This window comes from Monodelphis domestica, chromosome 2 (genome assembly GCF_027887165.1).
Source record: "Monodelphis domestica isolate mMonDom1 chromosome 2, mMonDom1.pri, whole genome shotgun sequence".
NCBI classification, from domain to species: Eukaryota; Metazoa; Chordata; class Mammalia; order Didelphimorphia; family Didelphidae; genus Monodelphis; species Monodelphis domestica.
The window spans coordinates 191,842,288-191,858,274 of NC_077228.1; the positions used below are offsets into that span (position 1 = coordinate 191,842,288).

General features: G+C 40.6%; 1 long non-coding RNA gene across 2 annotated transcripts in view; it reads right to left on the minus strand.

The window, feature by feature from the left end:
- Window positions 1–600: 600 nt before the first annotated feature.
- LOC103097260 (uncharacterized) overlaps window positions 601–15,987 on the minus strand; it is a 16,047-nt gene continuing 660 nt past the window's right edge. The window contains exons 1-3 of one of the 2 annotated variants that reach the window (XR_008916341.1): window positions 12,592–15,987; window positions 7,471–12,502; window positions 601–1,421 (exon numbers count right to left, since the gene is read on the minus strand). The exon at window positions 12,592–15,987 is cut by the window's right edge and continues 660 nt beyond it. This is a non-coding gene — a long non-coding RNA (uncharacterized LOC103097260). Of the gene's footprint in view, window positions 1,422–7,143; window positions 12,503–12,591 lie in introns of those variants that run through there. The other variant, XR_008916342.1, reaches the window with a different exon arrangement.

The following is a 15,987-nucleotide window of genomic DNA, read 5'->3' on the forward strand; positions in this document are numbered from 1 at the left end:
GCTAGGAAGTGTCAGATTGCAGATTTGAATCCAGGACCTCCTGACTCTGGGCTTGGTGCTCTATCTACTGTGCTACCCAGCTGCCTTTTGTGAGTAACATCTGTCTCCAATTCTCCAATAACAATTCACTGTCTCATCCTTTCAAGACAGATACAGGGGCAGCTGGGTGGCCAGGTGGATAGAGATCCAGGACTGGAAATGGGAAATGTGTGACCCTGGGCAAGTCACTTAATTCCAGTTGTCTAGTCCTTACCACTCTTCTATCTTAAAACTGATACTTAGTATGGATTCTAAGACAGAAAGTAAGGGATTAATAATAATAATAAATGCTTGCTAACTGATAAAAAGTCAATAAAATAGATAATAAATTAAATAGATGCATAGTTACAAAAAATAGAAAATACAAAAGAACAAAGAATCAAATAAAATCCAATCTTATAATGGCTAGGAAGCCAGGCCTGGAGATGAGAGGTCCTGGGTTCAAATCTGGCCTCAGATACTTCCTACCTGGGTGATCCTGAGCAAGTCACTTAACCCCCATTACCTACCCCTTACCACTCTTCTGCCTTAGAACCAATGTTTAGTGTTGATTTGGAGATGAAGGGAAGGGTTTTGGTTTTTAAAAAGATAAAGCATAAAGGAGAGGCATTCTAGGAGGGAAGGAACTGTACATGGTGGATTTTAAGCTGAGTCTCCAAGGCAGCCAGGGAAGCTGAAAGGCAGAGGTGAGGAGAGATAACATTCCAGGCACAGGGAACAGTCAGTGAAAAAGGGCAGAGTTCAGAGACAGACTGTCTTGGGCTGGGAACAGCAAGAAGCCCAATATCTTTGGATCAGAGGGATCCAAATACATGGAGGGAGATAAAAACTGGAAAACTGAGAAGGTAGAAAGAGGCCACGTTGGTAAAGTCTTTAAAAGCCAACAAGATTAGTGGATTGAGAGCCAGGCCTAGAGACAGGAAGTCCTAGGTTCAAATTTAGCCTTAGCCACTTCCCAGCTGTGTGACCCTAAGCAAGTCACTTAACCCCCATTGCCCAGCCCTTACTGTTCTTCTGGCTTGGAACCAATACACAGTACTGATTCCATGACAGAAGGTTTAAAATGAATGAATGAATAAAAATAAGTGAATGAATGAATAAATAAATAAATAAATGAAAACCAACAAGAGAAATTTCTATTTCTTACTGGGGTTTATTGAATAGGGAAGAAACCCTCATTCACATTAATCACTCCTTCCTCCATATTTCCAGTAATTCAATTCTCTGTTACCATCATACTATGTAATTCTCCCTTTATAATGTTTTTTTAAATCAATAGTTTTTTAAAAGTCATCTTCCTTCTTCTCCTCCTCCTCCTCTTCTTCTTCCTCCTCCTCCTCCTTATTCTTCTTCTTCCTCCTTTTTTTTGCAGAGGTGGAGGTCTGAATTTATAAAAGACAATGTATATGTTTGCATATATATAAAATATCATATCTGTAGGAGAGCTAGATGGCACAGTGGATAGACAATCAGGTCTGGAGTTGAGAGGACCTGGGTTCAAATCTAACTTCAGATCCTTCCTAGCTGTGTGACTCTTGACAAGTCACAACACCATTTGCCAAGCCCTTGCCCTTTTTTCTTAGAGTTGTTGTTTGGACAGAAAGTAAGGGTTTAAAAAGAACCTATTTGATGTATTTGTTTTGTTCAGATTTGAACCTAGGACCTCCCTTCTCTAGGCCTGGCTCTCAATCCCCTAAACTACCCAGCTGCCCCCTAAAACATTTTTTAAGGTGTATTTTCCCTGGTTCTGCTTATGACTCTCTGCAACAGTTCAGATTACTTAAGGTTTAGTGATTTGGAGATTCTTTGTTAATAAATGTTGCCATTTTTCAGTTCGCTCAGATTTGAGGCTTTTTAAAGTGCCATGTATTTCAAATGTACCAAATGTCATTGATAAAACCATTAACTATTTTGTCTTCCACTTAAATATGTTTAATTTTGTCCCTCTTCCTCCCCCCCCCCCCCCCCAAGCAAACAAACATGGACTTCTAGAGCTGGCAGAAACCTTGAGCCTGTTTAATTCAAGCTTTTAGCTTTACAAGGGAAGAAGCTGAAGCCCAGCCAGGAGAAGTAACTTGCCCTGGGCCACAGTTATCAGAGACAAAGTGTTCATAGGCTGCTGGAATGCTGCAGAGTCTCTTTGCAGCATTCATTACTGTGCTCAAAATGACCAGAGCAGATGTCAGAAACACGCTTTCCCTTTGGCCTTCTCTGAATCTTCGTTAAGGGGGATGCCACATTCAGACCAGTCAAATGTCCTGAGTAATTGGCCTCTGGCAGTCCCCTGAATATTCCCCAGGATGAGCACCGGGGGGGGGGGGTTATGGTTATTTACCAGGATACAGATGAGAACCCAACAGTCTATGGTGCTACGATGGCTCCATCCGAGTCCTTCCCCTAGCCTTCCCATCCACTGCACATGGCCTGCTTCCAGGGGTACAGATAGAAGGATGAGGCCCCATTCAAGGTTGGCCCAGGGTTATTCTCCAAGGATAAGTCCAGCGGAAGGAGGGTTGAGGCAGAGATCCAACTGGAGGGTGTTGGACGGAGAGTCAGCCAAGCGTCTGTGGGCCAGCGTTCAGAAAGAACCCCAGCTCCCTTTTCTTCTTTTAAATTTTGACCTAAGCAGTTCTCCAGGAGTGGGGGTGGGTCCTAAGGAACATTAAACTATTTACATCTCTCTGACTATTTCATGTAATTCAATGGGTCCACATTATCTAATGTTCTGCCTTTTTACATTTTTTATGCTTAACCTTATTTCATGTACTTATTTCCAAGTATTAACATAGTCCACATACTTATCATTTTTCCTGGCTATAGTGTATTCCATTGTGTTGGTAGAAGAGCTCACATTCACACAGTGCCTTTTAAGGGTTTTTGTTTTTTTTACAAAATTATGTCTTTTTTACATCTTTTATTTTTACATCGCATTCATTTCCAATTATGTCTCCACACACACCCAGCAAGCTGTCCCTTGTAACAAAGATTTTTAAAAAGAAAGGCAAAAAACCCTGAAGAGTACAGCAAAATCAAATACCATCAAACTCAGAGCTACACCCTCCCCCCACCTGCCCTCCACCTCCATAATGAAAGGGTCTTCAGGTTGATTTGCTCTGTTCTTCTCTGGGGCCACGCTTGATCCTTATAATTGCCAAAGATTCCGTTTCTTGTTTTTGTTTGTTCTTTTCATTTACATAGAAGTAGTAATTGTGTATATTTCCCCTGGTTCTACTTATGTCTCTCTGCAACAGTTCAGCTGTCTTCCCATGCTTCTCTGGATTATACATATAGATAAGTAAATATATATGTGTGTGTGTGTTCACTTATCTATATGTATAATGTATGTGTAATGTATAATATATATATACGTGTGTGTATATATATATATATGGTTTCTTTTGACACAAAAGTTATCCATTACATTCATGTGCCACAATTTGTTTCGGCATTCTTCAATCAATGAGTATCAACTTTGTTTTGAGTTCTTTGACACCAGGAAAAGGACTGCTAGCATACATGAGATTTTTCTTTCTGTCTCTAACCTTTTCAGAGTATATGCCCAGCAGTAGAATCTCTGCATCAAAGGGTATAGATTTTTTACTCATTTTTAGAAATAATAATTCCAAATTATTTTCTAGAATGATGGAACTGTTTCTTGGACCTTTCAAGAGCATATTGCCAGTTTGCATGATTTTATTTTATTGGTTTTTTTTAAATATACCCTTACCTTCCATCTTGGAATCAATATTTGTTCCAAGGCAGAAGAGTGATAAGGGCTAGGCAATGGGGGTCAAGTGACTTGCCCAGGGTTACACAGCTGGGAAGTGTCCGAGGTCAGATTTGAACCCAGGTCCCCCCAAATCCAGAATCTGGTCTCTATCCACCGAGTCCCCTAGCTACCCCTAGATATTGGTCTTAATCAATTTCTGCCAAACTACTTCCCAGTGCCTTAATGTTTATGAAATGCTCTAGAAATATTCTCTCCTATGAGCCTCATCTGATGAGGTGGGTAGTATACACATTGCTATCTTCATTTTATAGTTGAGGAAAACAGCCTCAGAGAGGTGAAGTAATTTGCCCGAGATCACATAACGAGTAAGTAATAGCACAGCTAGGAAACAAATTGAGTTTTTCTAACTCCCAATCCAATCTCTTCCAACTCAACATGCATTTATTAAGTACCTATTATATATTCAAGGCAAACAAGATTATTAATTGGGCAGTCCAGCCTTTTGCAAGCTGCTAACTAGGGCTGAGAGGGCCCAGAACTCCACATCTGTGCCTTGAGAAGGATAAGACCCTCTCAGCTGATGGGCTAAACCAGGTTGAGGGTAACTAAGAGGCTTCAAACCTGTCAGTTCCAAGCAGATGAAGTGGAATAGTGGAACGAGAACAATTTGTTTCATTTTCCATGAAGGTGGGAAAAACAAGTGCTATAGAGCACTCTGGAGCTTGGTCAGGCATCAGAGAAGCCAAGATCATCCACCATATCTCAGGCCATTGTCAGTTGTCCTCACTTTTGTCCTGCCACTGGACTTCCAATAACTCCAACAGAGAGTAAGGCTGACAACTTTGTGCAAATCTGTTGTTTGTTGTTGTTCAGTTGTCTCAGTCATGTCCAACTCTTCATGACTTGATGGGGTTTTCTTGGCAAAGATACTAGAGTGGTTTGTCATTTCCTTCTCCAGCTCATTTTATAGATAAGGAGCTAAGGCAAACAAGGTTAAGTGACTGGCCCAGGGTCACAGTGTCTGAGGTCAGATTTGAACTCATGAAGGTGAGTTTTCTTAATTCCAACCTAGTGCTCTATCCACCTAGCAACTCTGCCTCACTTAAAATCCAGGCAGTTCATCACCCCCTTGATGTCATTGGTCCTCTTCAAAAAGAAGGACAAGCACCAACTAAATGCAAATCAGTGGGGCTCAAAGTAGTCCCTCTGCTCCAGAAGGTTATATTCTAACCAAATGTAAAGATGAGTATATACATGATAATTTGAGGGGCCCAGAGAGCACACTAAATCCAACATTCTTTCCACTACTTTGGTTGGATAGTATTCCCTTGTTCAGTTCCCTTCATTTCAAAGATATCTCAGAACTCATGCTTGGTAGGCTTTGAATAGCTCTTCAGGGTCTGGAATACATCCAAGAAGGATCAAATACTCAAGCTCTTGCTATTAGCAAGAGATTATCTGGAAGAATTCTCCTTGTGCCGTTCAACGTTTTTTATCAATGAGTTGGATAAAGGCAATAGGAAGCACAACTGATTGTCAAAGTTCCAGAAGACATGAAGCTAGGAGATTCAGCTAGCATATTCAATAGCAGATGCAGGATCAAAAATAGATCTTGAGGGGGCAGCTGGGTGGCTTAGTGGATTGAGAACCAGGCCTAGAGACAGGAGGTCCTGGGTTCAAATTTGGCCTCAGACACTTCCCAGTTGTGTGACCCTGGGCAAGTCACTTAACCCCCATTGCCTAGCCCTTACCACTCTTCTACCTTGGAGCCAATATATAGTATTGATTCCAAGATGGAAGGTAAGGGTTTAAAAAAATAGATCTTGACAGGTTAAAATTATGAGCTAAATCTACTAGATCTGGGGGGAGCGGGGTTCTAGATGTGGAATTTCATGGATATTGGATAAGGGGTTTCTGGTGAAGAAAGTTTCTTTATGTAAGTCAACAATTTATAAGTTTATATAAGTGATATATGCTTGTGCAAGTTGTGTTTCATTTTTACATACATATGTAATGTTATATATGAATATCTAAATATAAGTATTATAGACTCATACAGCAACTTAGAGAGAAGTGCTTAGGGTACTAAAGAGGCTAGATGACTTTCCCATGGCATTAGATGACACATGGCCAGAATATAGCAGAAGCAAGAAATTTGAACCCATGTCCTCTTGAGACTTTCCCTCTCTCCACTACACCATACTGCTTGTCAAAATGAAATTTAATAAGGACAAATTTAAAGTTCTACACTTGGTTCCAAAATCAACTTTATAAGAACAGGATGGAGAAATGCGTCTAGACAGCAGTTCATGTGAAAAGAAAAGATCTGGGGAACAAAATAATGTAAAAAATTCTTTTTGGAGGATAAAAGGGCTTGACTCTCAAGAGGGAATAATGAGAAAGAGATGAGTGGAAGGGAATCATATTATCAGACCTCAAACTATATTATAAGACAGTAGCTGCCAAAACTACTTGGTACTTGGTTTAAAAAACACACATACAGACACAACAGAAAAGTAGATCAGTGGAACAGACTAGCTAGTAACAAATAGAAGCAATTGAAGTCCAGTGTTTTTGCTTAAAAAAAAAGCAGTCCAGTGTATTTGCTAAATTCAGGAATATAAATTGATAGTAAAAGGACTGACTTTTAAAAAAGAGCTTCTGGGAAAATTGGAAAGGAATTTGGCAGAAATTAGGTTTAAGCCAACATCTTATACCAGATACCATGATAAACTTTAAATGGATCATAGATTTCAATCTGGAAGGGACACAGAGGCCAGCAAATCCAGGTCAGGAAATTTTGGTACTGAGAAGATAAGAGACCTGCCTAGGTTTATAGAACTAATAAATTTCTGAGGCACCTCTTTTTTTTTCCAAGTTAATACACATTTTTTTTACATTTTTATTATCATGCAAAACACACTTCCCTATCAATCATTGTGTAAGAGCAAAGTAATACATAACCAAACCCCCAAAATAAAACCAAAAAATACACTGATGTGAAAGAAAACTCCAACAGTTATTTCTCTGGAGTTGGATAGCGATCTCTGTCATAAGTGTTTTAGAACTGTCCCAGATCATTGCATTGCTGAGAGGAGTCAAGTTTTCACAGATAGCCTTCGTCCAATATTGCTATTATTGTGTACAATGTTCTCCCAGTTCTTCTTATTTCTATCTGCATCAATTCCCAAAGATCTTTCCAGCTTTTTTTGAAATCATCTTGCTTATCATTGCTTATCTTATAAGCTTGCTTATCTTATAGCACAGTAGTATTTCATCACCAACATGTACCACAGTTTGTTCAGCCATTCCCCAATTGATGGACATACCCTCAATTTCCAATTCTTTGCCGCCACAAAAAGAACAGCTATAAATATTTTTGTATAAGTGGGTCTTTCCCCCTTTTTTATTATCTCTTTGGGATACAGATCCCAGTAGTGGTATTACCAGATCAAAGAGTATGCACAGTTTTATGGGTATAGTTCCAAATTGCTCTCCAGAATGGTTGGATCAATTCACAACTCCACCAACAATGCATTAGTGCCCAAATTTTGCCACATTCCCTCCAACATTTACCACTTTCCTTTACTGCCATATTGACAGGTCTGATAGGTATGAGGTAGTACCTCAGAGGCATCTTCTTGAAAGTCTACTGCTCTAACCTCTACAACACATAGCAAACTGCATATAAAAGAACATACCATAAAACTTTGAAGGGATCCAGTGTCAGGCATCTTTCATAATTAAGGCTAGGGGCAGAATTCTTTACTAAATAAAAGATAAAAAGATAATAAAATATAATAAATCATAAAGCAAGCATTTATTAAACACCTACTATATCCCATTGTAAATACTGTCCAAGATGCTGGGGATACAAATAAACAAAATGAACCAATTCTTAATATCAGGGAGTTTCCATTTTACAGGAAGAAACAATGTGAGTGAGTGTGTGTGTGTGTGTGTGTTGTGGAGACTTCTTAGAGAAGTTCCAGAAGGGAAGCAAATCAGGTTGAATGTCAGAATTCATCCTCCATCCTGGAATCACATGGATTTTTCAGAGTCAAACGCTTAGTTGTCTCTGGATATGTGCTCCTTTGGTCTTCTCTTTCATTGTTGTTCAGTTATTTCAGTTGTGTCTGAGTCTTTGTGACCCCACTTGGGGTTTTCTTAGCAAAGATATTAAAGTAGTGTGCCATTTCCTTCTCTAGCTCGTTTTAGAGACGAGGAAACTGAGGCAAACAGAGTTAAGTGACTTCCCCAGGAAGTCAGGCTTTCCTGACTCCAGGCCAGGTGTTCTATCCACTTGTGCCACCTAACCACACCAGGTCTTCCCCATAAAGACTTTAAAAGATGTTACCACTCTTGCTACTGTGGTTAGCAATGCAGTAGATAATAGGTGGACCTGGGTAATATGAGCAGTAGACATGGTGTTGATCAGAGCAAGTTTGACAAGATGACTCAATGTGCCCCCTTAAAGATAATATCCCTTTCCAATGGCTCTGAGTTAGAGAAGGAAGCAGCTGCTATGGTGTCTCTCGGTGAGAGGAAGGAGAAAAGAGTAAATATTTCTGTGTTACAGTGAGAGGAGTCTTACAGGTTCTGCCCATATCCATAGACTGTTCCTTTGCTTCACTACCAAATTCCTATGTTTACATAAAGAAATTAGTGACTGCTAACCTTCATTAGAGGGGTCAATGTTATTGGCAGCCATGGCTATTGGGGAGAGGAGGCAGTTTGGGAAAAGCAAAGTATATATAAAAACAACAAAGGTAGAATGAGAAGAGAAATGGAAGAGGGAAAATCTGCACCTCAAATATTGTCGGCAAAAGTTGCATGTCTAAAATACATAAAAAATAGACACAAATAAATATATAAGACCAAGCAGCAATAGATAAGTTGCCAAAGGACAAGAATATTTTTGAAAATAATAACTGCAAACTGTACCTGACTTTGTGAAAGCATGCTCAAAATTAGTAATAGTATTTTGAATTATGAAATAAAAATGACTAAAATGTTGATAGGAAGCAGCTAGGTGGCTCAATGGATACAGTGCTGGACCTGCCATCAGAAGACCAGTTCAAATCCAGTCTCAGATACTTACTAGTTGTAAGCTTCTGGTCAAGTCACTTAACCTCTCTTTGTCTTCATCTACTAGAGAAAGAAATGGCAAACCACTCTAGCATTTGCAGGGCTGGGGTGGGGACAGGAAGAGCTTTGGACCTGAGTCAAGAAGATTTATCTTCCTGAGTTCAAATCTAGCCTCAGACACTTACTAGCTAGATGACCCTAGATAAAGACACTTAACCCCTGTTTACCTCAGTTTCCCCAACTGCAAAATGAGCTAGAGAAGGAAATGGAAAACTACTGCAGTATCTCTGCCAAGAAAACACCAAATGGGGTCATGAAAAATGGGTCACAGCTGAAAAAAACCATTGAACAACACGGACCAGACACTATGCTAGGCACTGGGAATACAAAGACAAAACAAACACCCAACAAACCAACAGTCCTGCCTTCAAGGAATTTATATTCTTCTAGGGATATACAACGCATACACAAATAAATATATGCCGGTAAGACAGATCAATCTCAAGAAAGGCAGAGCACTAACAACTGGAAGGAATCAGGAAAGCCCCTGGACAGGAGGGGCCCTGGAGCTGTGATTTGAAGGAAGCCAAGGGTTTTATAAGGTGAATGGGGGGGCAGGGTTGGGGAGGAGGTGGGAACATATTACAGACCCAGGAGACCAACTCTGTAATGATGTGGAGGTTGAAGAGGGAATGCCATGTACTGGAAACTGCTAGCAGCCAGTTCAACTGAGGGCAAAATGAAATATCTGGAAAAAGAAATAGGAACCATATCATGGCGGTCTTTCAATAGCAGGCTGAGGAGTTTGTATTTTATTGTCTTGTGTTAAATCAAGGGTTCCTAACTGTTTATGGCCCCGGGATTCCTTGATGTTTCAGTAAACCTTCTCTTAGCCCCTATTTAATATGAAAGGAAATCGATTCTAGAGTTTACTATGGATGTGAATATACAAAATAAACTAAACCAATTGATTGTTCTCTGGTAAAACAAACACATTGGAATTTCAGTCATTGGAAATCAATTTAGAATTTTTGCAATATTTCAACAAAATAACCATTTTCCCTTTTTACTCTTTTAAAATATATTTTCCCAATAACACATAATGATAATTTTTAATATTTGTTTTCCAAAATTTTGAGTTCCAAATTCTCTCTCTCCCTCCCCTGAGAGAGCAAACAACTCGGTCAAAGGTGATCACAGCATTGTTACTTATAAAATATTCTCCAGACCTCCTTGATAAGCTTCCTCATCCCTCTCATACCCTGCTGGGGCGGGGCACCCCAGGTTGAGATCCCTGGTGCTAGACACAATAGTGAACTATGGACAAGAGACATAGATGTGTATTTTATTTGGTAACTATGTGAGAGATGGATTAAGGGATGGGGGGACCAGAAGCAGAGAGCTTAATAAGAGGTCATTGCAGTTAGAGCTTCATTCTAGACTTACCATCTCAATCCAAATATGCCCTGGCAGGTTGGATCTTCAGAGTAAAGCTGGCTACGTCTCCCCTCAGTATTCAAGGGATAAATCTAAGAGGCAATGAATGGGCTTTTCTCCAAAGCTATTGACTTGAGCCCTGAATCCAGTGTCTTGTCCTCAATATCAACTGCTAGGTATACTCAGCATCATTGCATATCATTAATTGACTCATGATTAGTGCTCCAATTACTAACTTATTATTTATTCATCTTAATTCATTAAATAGTAATAATTAAGTTAACCAATTCATATCAGTTAGCTTTTTCAAAGGGATATAAACTTAAAAGGATATAGCAAGAACCAAAGTACAAAAACATTCTTGCACCTGGCGACACAGTTTCCTTTCTACAAACTCAGTCCCTGGGAAGTTTCAATTTACAGTGGTTCAAAAGGATTAATATGGAAAAATGTTTTAAATGATTGCACATATGAAATCTATATCAGATTGCTGTGATCTGGGAGGGGTAGAAGGAAGGAGAGAGGAAAGGAGGGAATTCAAAACTCCAAATTCTTTTTTTTTTTAAACCTTCTGTCTGAGAATCAATACTGTGTTTTGGTTCCAAGGTAGAAGAGCAATAAGGCTAGGCAATGCCCAGGATCAAGTCATTATAGCTAGGAAGTATCTGAGGCCAGATTTGAACCCCTGGCTCTCAATCCACTGAGTCACCTAACTGACCCTTCACATTCTCTTTAAAATGTTGGAAATTGTTTTAACATAAAACTGGGGAAAACTTTTATGGTGATTGCTTTGAAGCATTCACTCCACTAAGTTCAATTCTAAATATGGCTTTGCCAATGGATACAGTCACTCACTTGCTCACAGGACACTATATCTGGTCTTCAATACATCAGACCTGGACCAAGATGATTACTCGTTAGAGCCACTCAGACACACTGGTCTTAGTTGACATTGAAAGATGATATAGACTCTATCAGACCTCTAGTTAGTGACTCTTTCAATCTTTCAAAGTTCAAAGGCTATAACCTAGTCCAGTGATGGCAAACCTTTTGGAGTTGGAGTGCTGGATGTTTCCCAGAGATTGAGTGCCAGGAATGCCTCAACACCCTCCCATCCCACAAAGGGGAGGGAGAAAGTGCTTCCATTGGGCTGTGTGAATTTTAAAACTATTCCACCCTAATCAGACCATTCTTTAGAAGATCTGATTTAGCTATTTCCTGATGAATAACAATGGAGACACTTGGAATAACAGAATCAGGTCTGGGAAAACCCACATTCTCCACCCTACTCAGTTTAACAAGATTTTGAAAGGCCTGCATCAAACTCAAGATTTAATTATCTGAGGAGATGGCCTTCAACAGACATGTGCAAAAAAAGGACAAACCTTTGGGCTGTCCTAAGTCAAGCTAAGTCCTCATTGGTACAGATGAGATGCATAAAAGTGATGTAAAAATGTCCATATAAGGCACGTCACAGGCTGCCTCTCTCTCTTTCCTTGGAGAGATGACTCTGACTGGCAGCGTGCTAAGCGTTCCGACATCTTGGAGTGTTGGGTGGTGAGTTTGCCCTGGAGTTGATTTCAGGTTCAGGCATCTTAGCTAAGCCTCTTTGGAGGTCAAGCTGATTCTTTCCTCCTTCACACTCAAAACCTTACTTTCTAGATCTCCTATCTTCCTGCCCGGTACTAGTCCCTTCCTTCCTCCTTCTTAAAATCTTCTCTACTATATCAATTAAATCACCATAAAATTTGGCAGCTGACTTGGGTATTTTATTATTTGGGATTTCCTTTGACGACCACTTAAATTTAGATTTTTTTCAGTCTCAACCATAATTTCACCCTTTACAGCTGCTGGTCAGAGGGGTGGGTGAAGTGAGGAATGTCCTCAGCCAGTGTAGAAAGGAGAAGGAGAGTGGTCCAAGTACTTTGCTTCTCTCTAGTTCTGCTGACTATGAACTGCCCAACTTATCCTTTGTGTGTTTCCATTGGGCTGCTGGGCAGAGGGGTGGGGGGTGTGAAAAAAAATGTCATAAGGTTAGAGGGGGAGGGGAGCAGCTCCATCCAAGTCCTTCTGTATTTCTAGTAATGAACTCTTGGGGGAGGGGGCAGTCCTGTGCCCACAGAGAGTGCTCTGTGTGCCATCTTTTGCACCCATGCTATAGGTTCACCATCATTGACTTAGTCTATTCAATCTCCAATACTCCATCACCTGGAAGGAAAATGAGACAGGAAAACAATAGTACCATGCTCATGGGCACCCTGGTGCAGAGAGGTCACTGATACAATAGTTCTTCTCACCTTGAGGCTTTCACCAGTCCTCCTCTTGAGCACTACTAGGAAAGAGAAAAGTTGATTTTATTGTTTAATGCCTTTTATGTGAATCCTCAGTTCTGGTTCAACTAAATTACAAATCTGATCCTATTACTCCCCCAACTCAGTAAACTCTAAGAATTCCCTATTACCTTCAGGGTTAAATTTAAAAATTCTCTGTTTGATTTTACACTCCGTTTCAGAACTGGTCCCTTCTGGATGTAGATTCTAAATGATCACCCTAGTGCAAATATTAATAATATGGAAATAGGTCTTGATCAATGACACATGTAAAACCCAGTGGAATTGCTCATTGGCTATGGGGGGTGAGGGGAGGGGAGGGAAAGAACATGATTCATTTAACCATGAAAAAATATTCTAAATTAATTATTAAATAAATAAACAAACTTAAAAAAAAACTGGCCCCTTCTTACCTTTCCAGCCTTCTTACACCTCACTCTTCTTTGTCTATTCTCTCCAATCGAGCTTCTCTGGACTTCTTGCTCTTCCTTACACCCAACATTCCATCTCCCAACTTTATTCTCTTATTCCTGGAAGACCCTCTCCTTATCTCTGACTACTGACTTCCTTTAAGACTCAACTCAGGAAGCAGCAACTAGGTAGCTCAGTGGATTGGGAGTCAGATCTGGAGACAAGAGGTCTTAAATTCAAATTTAGCCTCAGATGTGACCCTGGGCAAGTCACTTAACCCTTATTTCCTAGCCCTTATGATTCTCCTGCCTTGAAACCAATGCTCAGTATTGATTCTCAGAAGGAAGATAAGAATTAAAAAAAAAAAGACAACTCAAATCCCACTCTTTACATGGTTTTTTCTTGATCCTCAATTCCCTTCTGCCTGCCCTGCCCCTGGCTCTCCCTTCCCCATTATGAGAGCCCCTTGAGGACAGGGCACATGTTTTTGTCTTTCTTTGTATCCCCTATCAATAGCAAATAGTAAGTCATAAATGGACTTAGCCTGGCACATAGTAAGTGCTTAGAAATGCCTGTTATCTCTCTGTCCTCTGTTTCACTCTTCAGCCCACATAGTGCAAAGGGGAATACTCTGCCCTGGTGCTGAGCACCTGATTCATTAAAAGATTTCAGTGGACCTTCACATAAATCCTTCTCTTCAGAAGGATGAACTAAACAGTAATAATAATAATATTTATAAAGCACTTACTATGTACCAGCTACTGTGTTATGTATTTCATCATTATTATCTCCTTTGATCTATCCTGGAAGGTAGTTGCTATAATCACCTCCCCCATATTTTACAGATGAGTAAACTGAGGCATAAATTGCCCAGAGACACTCAGCAAGTATCCGAAGTTGGCTTTAAACTTAGGCCTTCCTGATTCCAGGCACAGTCCTGTTCCACCCAGCTGAACCTACACCTAGACCTAACAAGGTCTCCAAGGTCCTATTGATACCATGTACCACCTACAACAACTTCTGCTTCTGGGACTCTTTACTTTTCCTGGTGTTTTTGAAAGTCTGCATTTGTCAACATCAGAGAAAAATCTTTCTTTGACACTTCCTAGATATATTTGGGATCCTTCCTTGGTGACATTCTTGCCTTTCGCTTGGGCTTCTGGGTTCCAATTGGTCTCCAGAGCTTCCAGCCTGACCTTCTCCATTGCTGAGATTCTTTAGAGAGTCTGTGGTTTGCTGCTGGCAGAATATCTGTTGGAAGGGGCCAGATGAGCCTCTTACTCTGGCTGGGCTTTTCCCTCTGTCTGTCTGGAGTATTCTCTATGTCACCCTCAAAGCCTTCGACTCCAAGGGTGAAGATGGTCCTAAGCTCCAATGCCATTGGTATATGAAAGATCAACTCTTCCATGGCTCTCCTAACCATCCTGGTGACCTTCAAAACCAGTGATAGAAAACCTTTTAGAGACATAGTGCTGGGCCCCACCTTAGCCCACCTCCCAGACTGAGTGCCATGCCCACCTCCCCAAAGACTATGTGCCATTCCCCCCCCAACATGCTGGGCTTGCCCCTCCCTTCCCTCCCCCACACAGGGGAGGGAGGAAGCACTTCCATTGGACTGCTGGGCAGAGTGGCAGGTGATGTGAAAAAATGTCATCAGGCACATTGGAGAGGGGAAGGAAAGTAACTCCATCTGAACCCCTCTGCCTTTCTAGTAATGAACTCTGTAGGGTGGGAAGGAGGGTGACCAAGTGCCCACAAAGAAAGCTCTGTGTGCCTTTTTGACCCCCGTGCCATAGGTTTGCCATCACTGTTCCAGACCAAGGCATTTCATTCCAGCCACCACTACTCTATTTTGGCTGTGTTCCCCATTAGACTCCATAAGGGCAGGGCCTCTCACTTTTGCTTTTGCATTATTAGGGCTTAAGCACAGGTTGGCATATGGTAAGCTTCAAGCTTTTTTTTGCTTTCATTCATCCGTTCCTTCAGTCAAGAGTCCCCCAGGTATGAAATGTGGCCAGCAACTATTAGACTTGATAAATGCGAGGTTTGTTTTTGTTTAACTCCTTCTTTAAGGGAAGGTTCTATTGAGGAAGGGTTATTAGAAGAGAAATATAAAGAAGGAAGATTCTTCATTTGAGAAGTTATTCATTTATTTTACCAATTTTGACTCCAACAATGCAATCTACAATCCAAATATGGTACTTAAAAAAAAAACCCTTACCTTCCATCTTAGAACCAATACTGTGTATTGGTTCCAAGGCAGAAGAGCGGTAAGAGGAAAGCAATGGGAGTCAAGTGATTTGCCCAGGGTCCCAGAGCTAGGAAGTGTCTGAGGCCAGGTTAGAACCCAGGACCTCACATCTCCAGGCCTGACTTTTTAATCCACTGAACCATCTAGCTGCCCTCATGATAGTATTTTTTATATTTAACTACCATAAGAACTCATGGCCACATAAAGCAATAGAGACAATTATATACAACCATGTTTGGATTATAGGCAGCTAGGTGTATGGGCAGCTAGGTGGCACAAGGGATAGAGTACCAGGCTTGGACTCAGAGATTCATCTTTATGGGTTCAAATCTGGCCTCGGACATTTGCTAGCTGAATGATCCTGGACAAATCATTCTACCCTGTTTGTCTCAGTTTCTTCCTCTAGAAAATGAACTAGAAAAGGAAATGGCAAACCACTCCAGCATCTTTGCCAAGAAAACCTCAAATAGAGTCATAGAGAGTCAGGCACAACTAAAATGTTTAAACAAACAAACAAAAAAGAATATGGATTGTTTTTAATCAAGTGAAGACCAGCAATAAAATTATCCATTTGGAGGCATCTAGGTGGCTCATTAGATTGAGAGGTAGGCCTAGAAATGGGCAGTCCTGGATTCAAATGTGACCTCAGACATTTTCTAACTATGTGAACCTGGACAAGTCACTTAACCTCCATTGCCTAG